Below are 10,926 nucleotides of genomic sequence, written 5' to 3' on the forward strand. Positions count from 1 at the left end.
AACTTGACTTGAATGCAGCTTGTGAGCTAATAACATGACATGTGAGTTATGAGGCCTGTAGCGTAAAACGTTAACATATGGAATCAGAGTGTCCTTAAAAAGCTCGCAGGGTCGTGAGAAGAAACATGTTTGTTCACATGTAGTGTATGCTCTTGTGTGTGTGTGTGTGTGTGTGTGTGTGTGTGTGTGAGTGTGTGTGTGTGCATTGTCTCCTCGGGGACAGTCGGGTGAGCCGGAGATCGTCCAGCTCGTCCTTTTTCCCACAGTCAGAAACTTTCTCATCAACCAGCCAATCTGTGTGTGTGTTTATGTGTGTGTGCCAATGAGCAGCTGGAACGAGTGTGTGTGTGTGTGTGTGTGTGTGTGCGCGTGTGTGTGTTCAAATACAAAGACATGAGAGGGCTGTATGAGGACAGTAACATTTCCATGTGTAAGCAGCCGGGCAGTAACTGTTTGAGGGTCTGACTCCTGGAACGGGCGAGAGACAAAGACTCATAATAGAGGACACAGAGGAGAGAGAGAGAGGGCGTGTCCAGACAGCGACGCTCGTCTGTACATTACAAAGCAGCTCAATGGCCCTGTTACCTCCCACTGAGTGTGTGTGTGCTTTCACTATTGATATTCAGAGTGTATGTCCATGTTAATGTCCCACACACACTTTAACTACTGTACATTACATTACATTAGAAAGACAAGTACAGAGCTGCAGCTGCCCCGACATCACACAACGTTAACCTACAACACGGCTGTAAATGTCACAGCAACACTTTTAATACTCTATAACAAACTTAAAGGAACAGTCCACCCAAAAATGACGATTCAGTCAGTATCTCCTCCCTGCCATGCTGACGGACACTCAGGTGAAGCCTAGTTGTCGCTTTTAGATTAGCAGCAACAGTGAAGATTTCATCTTAAACACTACAAGTTTTAAATCAATTTGGGATCTCTGGGCTTCTGCAGACTTTGATTATGTTTGTCAGTCTGTATGGAGCCATTTTGTGTTTTTTTACAATTCAAAACAAGTCCCCTTCTACTTTGGTTCTATCTATCTATCTATCTATCTATCTATCGCAATCAAAACAAACAGCTTGTTCCACGAATATATCTTCAGATATTAAAGCACTAAACTAAACTTCTATCATAACAATCACTTAATCACCAAATCATTTTTAAATATGCTTGAAAATATCAACCAGAGAACATGACACTGGACCACTGACCCGTGAACTGGACTACTGACCTGAAGAACTGGACTACTGATCCGGTTAAACTCTAAAGATCCCCTGAGATGAGCTGCTGCTCTTCTTCTTCTCTCTGCTGAACTGAGCATCTACAGCGTTGACTGACTACTGCCTTTATCTCCATGACAAACAGCCCATTGGTTCCTTTACATAAGTCCCGCCCCCAATGTCACCACATCATATTCTTCACTGCAGCTTAGATGCGACATGACCTCAAATTGTACTTGAGTAAATGTACTTAGTTACATTCCATCACTGTTCCACGGTATTATTGGTATTAAAAGTCTGCATAGAATGTCATTTTCTTTTTTTGTTCCGATAGTACCCGAGTCCCGTGTACATTTTGCCAATTCTATACTTTAGACATTTTAGGATGTACTTTTAAAACGTGCTACTTTTGCTCTGACGCAGCATGCAATATACAAAGATATATAAAAAAACCAAAAAACTCTTCATTAGTTTAGTAAAATCACTGACAAACATGATAAAATCACACCAGCCTGCTGTGGTTTATTTCACCTAATTAGTGCAATATTCTTGATGTGAACATGTTTGTGTGACAGAAACCAAATAAAGTAGTCTGTGTTACATAAAAGGTTGAATAATCTGTTGGCATCATTTTTAATTGCACTAATTTGTTACTATAATTACACAGAAACCTCATCAGACCAATTACAAACCATTAAAATATGAAAACTATCCAGCAGCCAAACTGGAAACGAGTTCTGAAAGTTTCAGCCCGACAAGCACAGGTGAGTAACTTTATATCAGGGTGTGTGTGTGTGTGTGTGTGTCTGCAGGTGTGTGTTCCTTATATAAACTCTAGTAACCTGAATGTGGAGTTCACACATACCAGACTCTCGCTTAAATTAAATATAACACACACACACACACACACACACACACACACACACACAGACACACACACACAAATCAAAAGATGCTTTGATGTTTTCAGATCTCACAAGGACGGCATGTTCATGGTCCAGGTGAGCTCTCTGGACGGTCCAGTGTGGCGTGAGTGCGTTGTGTGCGTGTGTGTGTGGTCCCCCCGCCCTGCAGCACAAAGGGGATTACTCTAATGACTCCATTCACCACCATTGTTTGATTCAGATTAGCACACACACACATCCTCCCTATTCAGATGCAGCAGCCAACTGTTGCCTGAGCCGGTCTGCCTCCTGACACCATCTGTGTGTGTGTATGTGTGTGTGTGTGTGTCGGTGGGTGTGTGTGAGTTTAGGTTAGCGACATCTGTTTACATGTGCAGAAATGCCAGAGACGTGTTTGAAAAAGTTAATCGATCAGTTGTTTGCGCCCTCAGACATCTTATCTGGTCCATATATCCTAAAGATATTCATTTTACTGTCATGGTGGAGGAAGAAACTAGAAAATATTCACATTTAAGAGGCGGAAATCCGAGAATTATTAACTTTTTTACTCAAAACAATTATTCAATTATCAAAAAATAAATGCAGATTAACTCAGCCAACTAATCGATTGATTGTTGCAGATACAGGTTATGATGTCAAACCATGTCTAAAGGCAAAATCGTTCACATCTGTTTAACAAGTCTAAGTTGTGATAATAGTAAAAAAAAATTGATATTGATGGAAATGTTTTGCCGATACAATATGTTACCCATCAAAAGTGCTTAGTCCGTTAGCTTGATGCTAAAACATAATGTGAATTACCATCAACCGATCACCAAAATTAAACAAACGTTACATTTTTCTTTGCATGTTTAACATCAAATTATCATTTTTTATTCTGATAGTACGGGCTTGGTGAACAGGTCCAGCTAAATGTAGCATTTTACTTCAAATAGTATTTCATTTTCCACTTGTTTTATGCCAAAGTGAATCTCAGAAAGACTGGCCGACATGTGATGTGCATTGTTTTTGAAAATATGATAAGGTATACAGTTTCTAAATGCGTATGATTACATATTTTCTCACAGTCTAATCTTTAAAAAGTAAATAAATCACTATAAACTGCAATATGGAATTGGCATCCGATGTTTGACAGCATCAAATCAAATCAAAATGGTAAAGATAATAATGCAGTTATGATATCAGCCAATGGTCACAAGCGGTGAACACTAAAACAAATATTATATCACTGAGTTGATACACTGACAATCATATAAACTGCTTCCACACATGTATTACTGGTAATAAAGACTTTCTCAGGGCAGCAGGTGTTGTCTCATATCTGACACACCTTGTGTAAATATTCTGCATCGGCAGTGAATGCTATCAGGTGTGCATGCTGATATGAGAAGAAGGCGACACTGCTGTGACACGGCTTCACATGACGGCCATTTTACTGTCAGACGGGAAACTCTGGATTACTGCGAAGTGACTCACTGGTTTTAATGTTTTCATGACTGGTTTCGGTGTATTGTTTCCGTCTTGCTCACAGGCACTGTGTCAGGACTGACCGGATCAGGGATCAAACGTTTGTCCTTCCTCTACTGACAGGAAGTACTGTCTAACCTCTAATACACACACACACACACACACACACACACACACGCTGATCCACTGGCAGCAGCAGCAGAAGGGGATTATGGGAGTGGATGGCAGATGAACAGCAGGCTGGTATGAAGTAAAGATCAGGCGTCATCAGTACACTGCTTTTTAAATCCACGGTAACATATTTATTCCACATGTCAGACTATGGCAGGAGGATGGGGACAAAATAAAGTTGAAAAATGTTATTAGAAGATATGTACTGAGTGGGACGTTTAGAAGTTGAAAAATAAACTGCACGGTGAATTAAATTCATATACCAAATTGAGAGAGCAAAAGATGATGTGTACTTTTTATAAAGAAAAAGTCAAAAGCCCTGCATTTGTTTACTTATTCTTTGATCAGATAGTACCAGACTTCATTCAAAATTTCAGCCGATTTTAGAATTTTGTTATTTAAGCAAGTTTTTGAACATCTGCCTGTGTTTGGACAACATTTGACCCTTGGAAATAAATCTTGTTGTCACGTAAAAATGTTAATCAAAACTTAATGTTTAATTAAGGTATCTTAAGAATTTATTGATGTGCTGATATTGATGGTTAAACTTGGACGTAATGGCGAAAATTATCGTGACTTCATGCTAAGTCTTTCAAAACATATATACAGTCTTTTGCATTTAGACATGGTTGGACCCCACATCTGCACAGATCTCATATTTAATTGCGAACTGTTTTGATAATCAGTTTGAATATTTTTTATCATAAGAAAAAGCTCAAAATGCTTGAATCCAGCCTCTTAAATGTGAATATTTTTGGTTTCTATCTCCTTGATGAAAGTAAACTGGGTATCTTTGGCTTTTAGAAAAAACAAGGCATTAGAGGATGAAAAAACGATCAACACTTTTCATAACTTGTGGACTATTTATAGACCAGACATCTTATCAATGAATCAAGAAGATAATAATAATAATTGTTAGTTGCAGCCTTAGGCTGAACTCTAATCAACACACCCACTTAACCAAAGTCGCTGAGCCAAAAACTGTTGCGATCACTGCATCAGAGCAAGATATTTAACATCTAGACATTAACAGGTCATCACGGAGAACATTCATAGTACCGGAATACTTAACAGTATTGATATTACCGAAGACAGGGTTTTTTCCATAAGTAGTCCATGAGTTTTTTATCTTTTCGATTTGGAACTTCTTAGACTATATGTAGAAAATACTATGAGGTACAGTTAAAGGAGAACTTAGGTCGATTTAAACATGCGGCTTCATTGCTCAAGCTACCCTTGACTTGCCATTACCGAAGACGCGAACACATCTGGTCCAGCCATTACACTTGAGTGAACGGAGAACGGAGACTTAGCGTTGACAGATAACAGCATGGGGTCAGAACTTTACACTGTGTTTTAAGCATCTTAACATGCTCCAAATCTCACACCAAAAGTTATGCAACATCAGCAGACACCTTAGCACACAGCACTGTAGCGTGTATGACTCAAACTGAATAAAAAAGTAGTTAAAACAGTGTGTTTGTGCAAGGAGCTACTTACCTGTTTGTTGACATCCGCGTCTTCCGGTAGCTAGACCAAACTAGTATATCCATCGAGTGTGCACTTAAGAGGCTTAACAGGCTATTGTAAGGCTCATGGCTCATGACAGGCTGTAGCATGGACATGTACATTATGAACATAAACACGAAAATGCTGGATTACGTTTCCGTCTCCGCCAGTGAGGGAGTAAGCGCACGCTCGACGGATTGACTAGTTTGGTCTAGCTACCGGAAGGCGCGGATGTCAACAAACAGGTACGTGGCTGCTTGCACAAACACACTGTTTTAACTACTTTTTTATTCATTTTGAGTCATACACGCTACAGTGCTGTGTTGTAAGGTGTCTGCTGATGTTGCATAACTTTTGGTGTGAGATGTGGAGCATGTTAAGACGCTTAAAACACAGTGTAAAGTTCTGACCCCATGCTGTTAGCGTTCAATGCTAAATCTGCGTTTACGGAGCTCTGTAATGGTTGGACCAAATGTGTTCGCGTCTTCGGTACTGGCAAGTCAAAGGTAGCTTGAGCAATGAAGCTGCATGTTTGAATCGACCGAAGTTCTCCTTTAATGTGTAATTTATGAGTAATCCAATGCCAAAGTCCCTTCTGGTTATCAAGAATAAGTGACCACAGAGACTATCTGAAACTCAAATCTCTTACAATAAAAATACTGAAAATTGTTTCTTGTTACTGTCTGAATACAAAGATTACACATCACTGCACCTGCGTATATTACAGCCTCAGCTCCATTCTGTCGTATCAGTCTCAGCTGATGAAGCGTTTCAACTGATTAGTGTTGAAGACAATGAATCAAGCAAAAATTAACCAGCGGTAATTTACATAATCGATGAATCATTTGTGGCTACCAAGAAAACATGTTGATCTCGTATCACTGTACATCAAATATCTGTCGGTTTTGGACGAAACAAGATGTCTGTCTATGCTTAAAAAATGCCTGAAAGATGAGGCGATGATAAAAAGAGCTGTCAGTTGCAGCTTAAGTAAAAAAAATAGATGCTGCACAGCTGCTCATGCATCATCTACTGTAAATATGCAGGGGTGTGTTTTGCATGTTGGTGTGAAATGACACCTGGCGCTCAGAGTGTGAGCAGGCAGCGGGTTTTCAGACCGTCTAACTGCCTGCAACCCTCATTTCTATCGACTGGCTTAAAAAAAAAAAAAATCAATAGAGCAATATAACGTTGGCTCAATAAAGATGCTTTTAGTTGCTTTTACAGCCGGAAACGACAACATATGTGTGTCTGTCTGCCACCCACAGACACATTTCCATGAAGCTGGTCGTGGATGTACGTGATCCCCTCAGGATGATTTCTAATGGTTTTAGCGACCTCCATGACTCTTCTTTTGTTTTAAATCAAACTATCAAAATGATGACAGTTGCCTCGAGTGGATGACATCAGACGTGGTTGCTGTCATGCTGTCGATTAGAACGTTCAGATATAAATCGGGTAGCTATTGCATGCTTTTTACAACCAGTACACAATGAATTTATGCATTTTTGTGTTTAAACCAATATGTGGTTTAATCTTTGAGAACGCTGTCTAACCAGGTGTTTAGGTCACCTGAACATAATTAATTGGTGTGTAGGTTCTGTGTTTTTGGTATGGATGAAAAATGGACCAAGAAATACATAAACATCCAAACAGATGTCACAACTTCAAGATTTTAATATTTTATCAGTGAAAATTAAAATTGTGATGCAAAAATGATCATCCTAGTAATTGTGAATCATATTGCAATCATCTAAATAATCACCGGCGGCCAAACTTCCTTCAAAAATCTGTGTGTGTTTGAGAATGTTTTTTTAGATGCCAGAGCTTTCCAATACCAGCTCGAGAAAGGTACATAGTAACGACAAAAGGAAAAAAATGTTGGATTACAAATTCAAGTAAACAAAAAGATTGTATGTACAAACACTATAATTTTGCCTCTGTGAGTTTTTGGCCTCCTCATTCTGACTTCTTGTTGTCACACCTGAACCAAACCCGCCGTGAAAACTCTGTAATCGGGAGCGTGGACGCCTTTCTCTGCAGAGCGGGGATATGAACGTGTGTGTGTGCGCTCCCATTTCACACACCAAACCCATTTCCACTCACCCAGCTCCCCATTTTAATGACGGGCATTAACGACACAGCTCGCTCAGATCTTCAATTTTTACGCTGAAATGTGCAGAACGGACTCTGTTCGACCTCCCTCCACCTCCTCCTCATCCTCCCCTTCCTCTCCCCGCTGGCTAATCCTCCACCTCACACCGCCTAACCCTTCCGCAGAGCCACCGTGGATGAACGACTGTGCGGTTTGTTGTTTTATCTGGTCAGAATTGGACGGATGCTCCTACAAATTAGAGGAGGCAGAGAGGGATCCCAAAGGTTGGTATCAGACCTCAGACCTCGCCCGTCGACACCGCGGCAGCAGGAGATTGGGTGACGGCAGGGTCCGCCATCCAAAGTGGCCGCAAACCTCTGAGAGACTCACCCACTTCTACCGCAAAATAAACCTGAACATACGTTTACAGTAGGAGAGCACAGAAGGAACCACACTCTGGAGCTCTGAGAGCTTTTTTGAGGAAAATTCTTTCACAAAAATAAACAAGATAACATCCTTTTTACAGACTTGAAGACTTACAGCCTGCTTCAGGATATACACCAGCCCTGCTGAGCTGGTTTCATCTAACGAAACATCAGATCAGTTTTACTGTCTTTTTGTCACAAGTGCTTCACAAGAAATTATCAGATGGAGGTGACAGGGAAATGGGGAACAGGGTCAAAGGTCAATTGCAGGAATCAAAACCGCAAGTTCCCCTTGAGTGCTCCACAGAACATCAGCAGAACGTTTGCACACACGGCGCTCCTGACAGGGACGTCTGAGAAGCGGTGGTGGTGGCTTTTTCCTTACTACAGCTCACTCTCTGTCAGGGAACAGCAGATGCAGTTTGCATGTAAATACCCGACTCCCCCTCACCCTCCCTTCCTCTCTCTCTCTCTCTCTCTCTCTCGCTCTTTCCCTCCCTCCCTATCATGTAGAGCAGGTCGAACGCCCATCCTCTTTCTCCACAGCAGTAGCAGAGGACCGGAGAGCGGGAGACCGGAGGGACCGGACGGACTGGATTCCCGGCTGGTGACGTGCGCTCGCTCAGTCGCTGTGAGGTGGTGGATTATCATCTCCACCTGTCCCCTCCACCTTTATTTGGATTTGAGCTCATGTTAACTGAACATACAGCAAAAAGTCTGATGCTACAGGTGCCCGTGAGGCCTCAGGTGCAATAAAGAAACAGATATGTAGAGAGATACTCCCTCGCCTTACTGGTTTATGAGCAGCCTCTGAAGAATGGACTGCTGTATTGTTGCTTCAAGTCGCCCTGGGAGTCCCTGAAGGCAGATTAGCTCTAATATTACAGTGGGAAGACAAACCTCTGATTATAATGATGAGCTTCTTCTTTTTACTGCCATTTTATATTCTGCTCTCTATAGACTGAGAGTCCCTGCAGAACTCTTAGCGCCTCAGATGGAGCCATAATGAAACCCCACTGTGATGATGCTCCTATACGCGTTATAGGGAGCTGTACTGTACTTCCATCCTGAAACGCATTGAGCTGGATTTACTGTAGTGATTTTTCAGTTGGAGAGAGGTTGGGAAGCCCGGACTGACCCACAGGAAGCTGTATTTTATTACTGACAGACGTTGAGGTAATGTTGAGGACGGAGGGGATCGATACGGATCAATAGCACTGTAGTGTAATATAGGTAAAATACCCATCAGAGGAGATTAGGCTCCGAATATGAGCATTCATTCGTTTTCAATGGGTTTATCTGGACAACAAGTGTGTAAAAAAAAAAATAAAAAAAAAATAAATAAAAGCAGCTGCTCGATCGTTAGTGCGCCTGCAGAGATTTATGCTCCACCGGGTGTATTTTTTAATTAAGGCGCAAGTGTTCATGCAGGCGAGATTTAAAATAAAGTGAATATAGTCCTCCTATTATCGTGCGTAAAGCGTCTCCGACAGGGCAGTTTACCTACAGCAGGATTCACATGAAAATGTGTTAAATCTGCCACACTGGAGGTGTTATGTAAAGATGTAGGGTTATAATTATGTGTGCACTGGGTCTGCGGTGAGAAGTTCCTACCTGGACCGGGTGAGAGCCGCGCGGTTCCCCAGCTCTGAGCGCTCCAGCCCAGCTACAGGCTCCGCTCCTCCTCGGTAACCCAGGCGGAGCAAACCTCCGGGAGGGGGAAAAAACCCCGAAATTAACAATCCACGCTGAAAAAGAGACCTAATAACAACTCAAACAATCCAGTCGGACAGGCAGGGGTAATTATTCCTCCAAATCCTCTCACAATTTCTGTCCAGTTTTACTGTCGTGACCAGAGCTGCTGCGCGTCAACCCTCCTCTCCTCTCCGAGGCTGGAGCTGGAGCCCAGCCGGGGGAAGACCCGTCCGGAGTGGGGTCACTCACTGTTACTCCTTGGAGGGGTGCGGGTTAGTTACCACTGGGCGGTTTGTACCGACAGCATCCTCCTGGAGACAGTGAAGGTGGAGGAGGTGGTGGTGGTGATGGTGTTGGAAGCGGACGGAGCACCGGGACAAGGGAGGGAGAAAAAAAAAGGGAGAAAAACGGTTAAAAATCAACCAAGCAAGAAACACTGGGTCCGGTAGGTCCGGGACTTGCCAACAGCGGTCGTTCGGTTAGTTTCCACCCCGACGCGCTGTCGCCGCTCTGCCGCTTCAAACTCTGTCCGCCTACCGGTCCGGCACGGAGCAGGTCGCGCGGCTGCACTCTGTGTGAGGAGAAAGTGGAGTGAGTCCAAACGACTGCGCTGGAGCTGGAGCAACCTCCTCCCTCCTCCCTCCTCCCTCACGGTCTCTACCTCCCTCCCTCCCCCATACACTCTCCATACACTGTACCGTGGAGGCGGTAGAGCATCCTCCCCAACAAGTTCGTGGATTTCCCAACATTTTCTGTCATTTCTTTCTCTCTATGGCGACTTCTCCTACACGCCATTTATGACCAACCAGTGCCTGAGTGTGTTTCTGTCTCCACCCGTCAAACTGTGAGTGTGTGCGGCGGAGTCAGCTCAGAGTCACAGGTCCGACTATCCATCACTTAAAATGACATAAACTGCGCTTAAATTGATTAACACTCACCAGCCGCCATACTGTGTGATTTCGACCGTCAAAACCTCTCTGCTCTCCCTCCCTTTCCTCAACACATACAACAATTTAAATGTTTCGATGCTTCTCCATCTTTAAATTTTTTTTCTGTCATCGCTCTCTCTCTCTCTCTCTCTCTCTCTCTCTCTCATCCCTCAGCCATGTTAGTCTCTCTCTCTCTCTCTCTCCTCCTTCAGCCATGTTGCCTCTATGTCTCTCTGCCTCTCTCGCCCGCTCCGTCCTGCCGCTGAGTGGCGGGAAGCGGCCGTCCCTCGCGCTCTGAGCGCCACCTACAGGCGAAAAGCGGCACGTGACGGCCAGAGCGCTCGCGCTCAGTCAGAGAGCAGGCTTTTCCCGCCACTGACGAGCAGGGAGAGCAGGGGGAAGCACAACAAAATGGAGTCTGTATATTAAAATATACAGATATTAGGGCTGATATTACAACAGTGGCTGTTTGGTGAACACCACACAGCATGTGGTGGAGGG

The 10,926-nt window shown here is 43.2% G+C and overlaps 1 protein-coding gene across 5 annotated transcripts in view; it reads right to left on the bottom strand.

Moving 5' to 3' along the window:
* The window catches only part of LOC115568377 (protocadherin-1), a 225,284-nt gene extending 214,663 nt beyond the window's left edge, over positions 1-10,621 (bottom strand). For 2 of the 5 annotated variants that reach the window (XM_030395611.1, XM_030395608.1), the window contains exon 1: positions 9,416-10,132. The gene's annotated coding sequence lies outside the window, so the exon portion shown is untranslated. Of the gene's footprint in view, positions 1-9,415; positions 10,133-10,194; positions 10,408-10,434 lie in introns of those variants that run through there. The other 3 variants (XM_030395609.1, XM_030395610.1, XM_030395612.1) reach the window with 3 other exon arrangements.
* Positions 10,622-10,926: the final 305 nt, after the last annotated feature.

Source organism: Sparus aurata, chromosome 18 (genome assembly GCF_900880675.1).
Source record: "Sparus aurata chromosome 18, fSpaAur1.1, whole genome shotgun sequence".
Taxonomy (NCBI): Eukaryota; Metazoa; Chordata; class Actinopteri; order Spariformes; family Sparidae; genus Sparus; species Sparus aurata.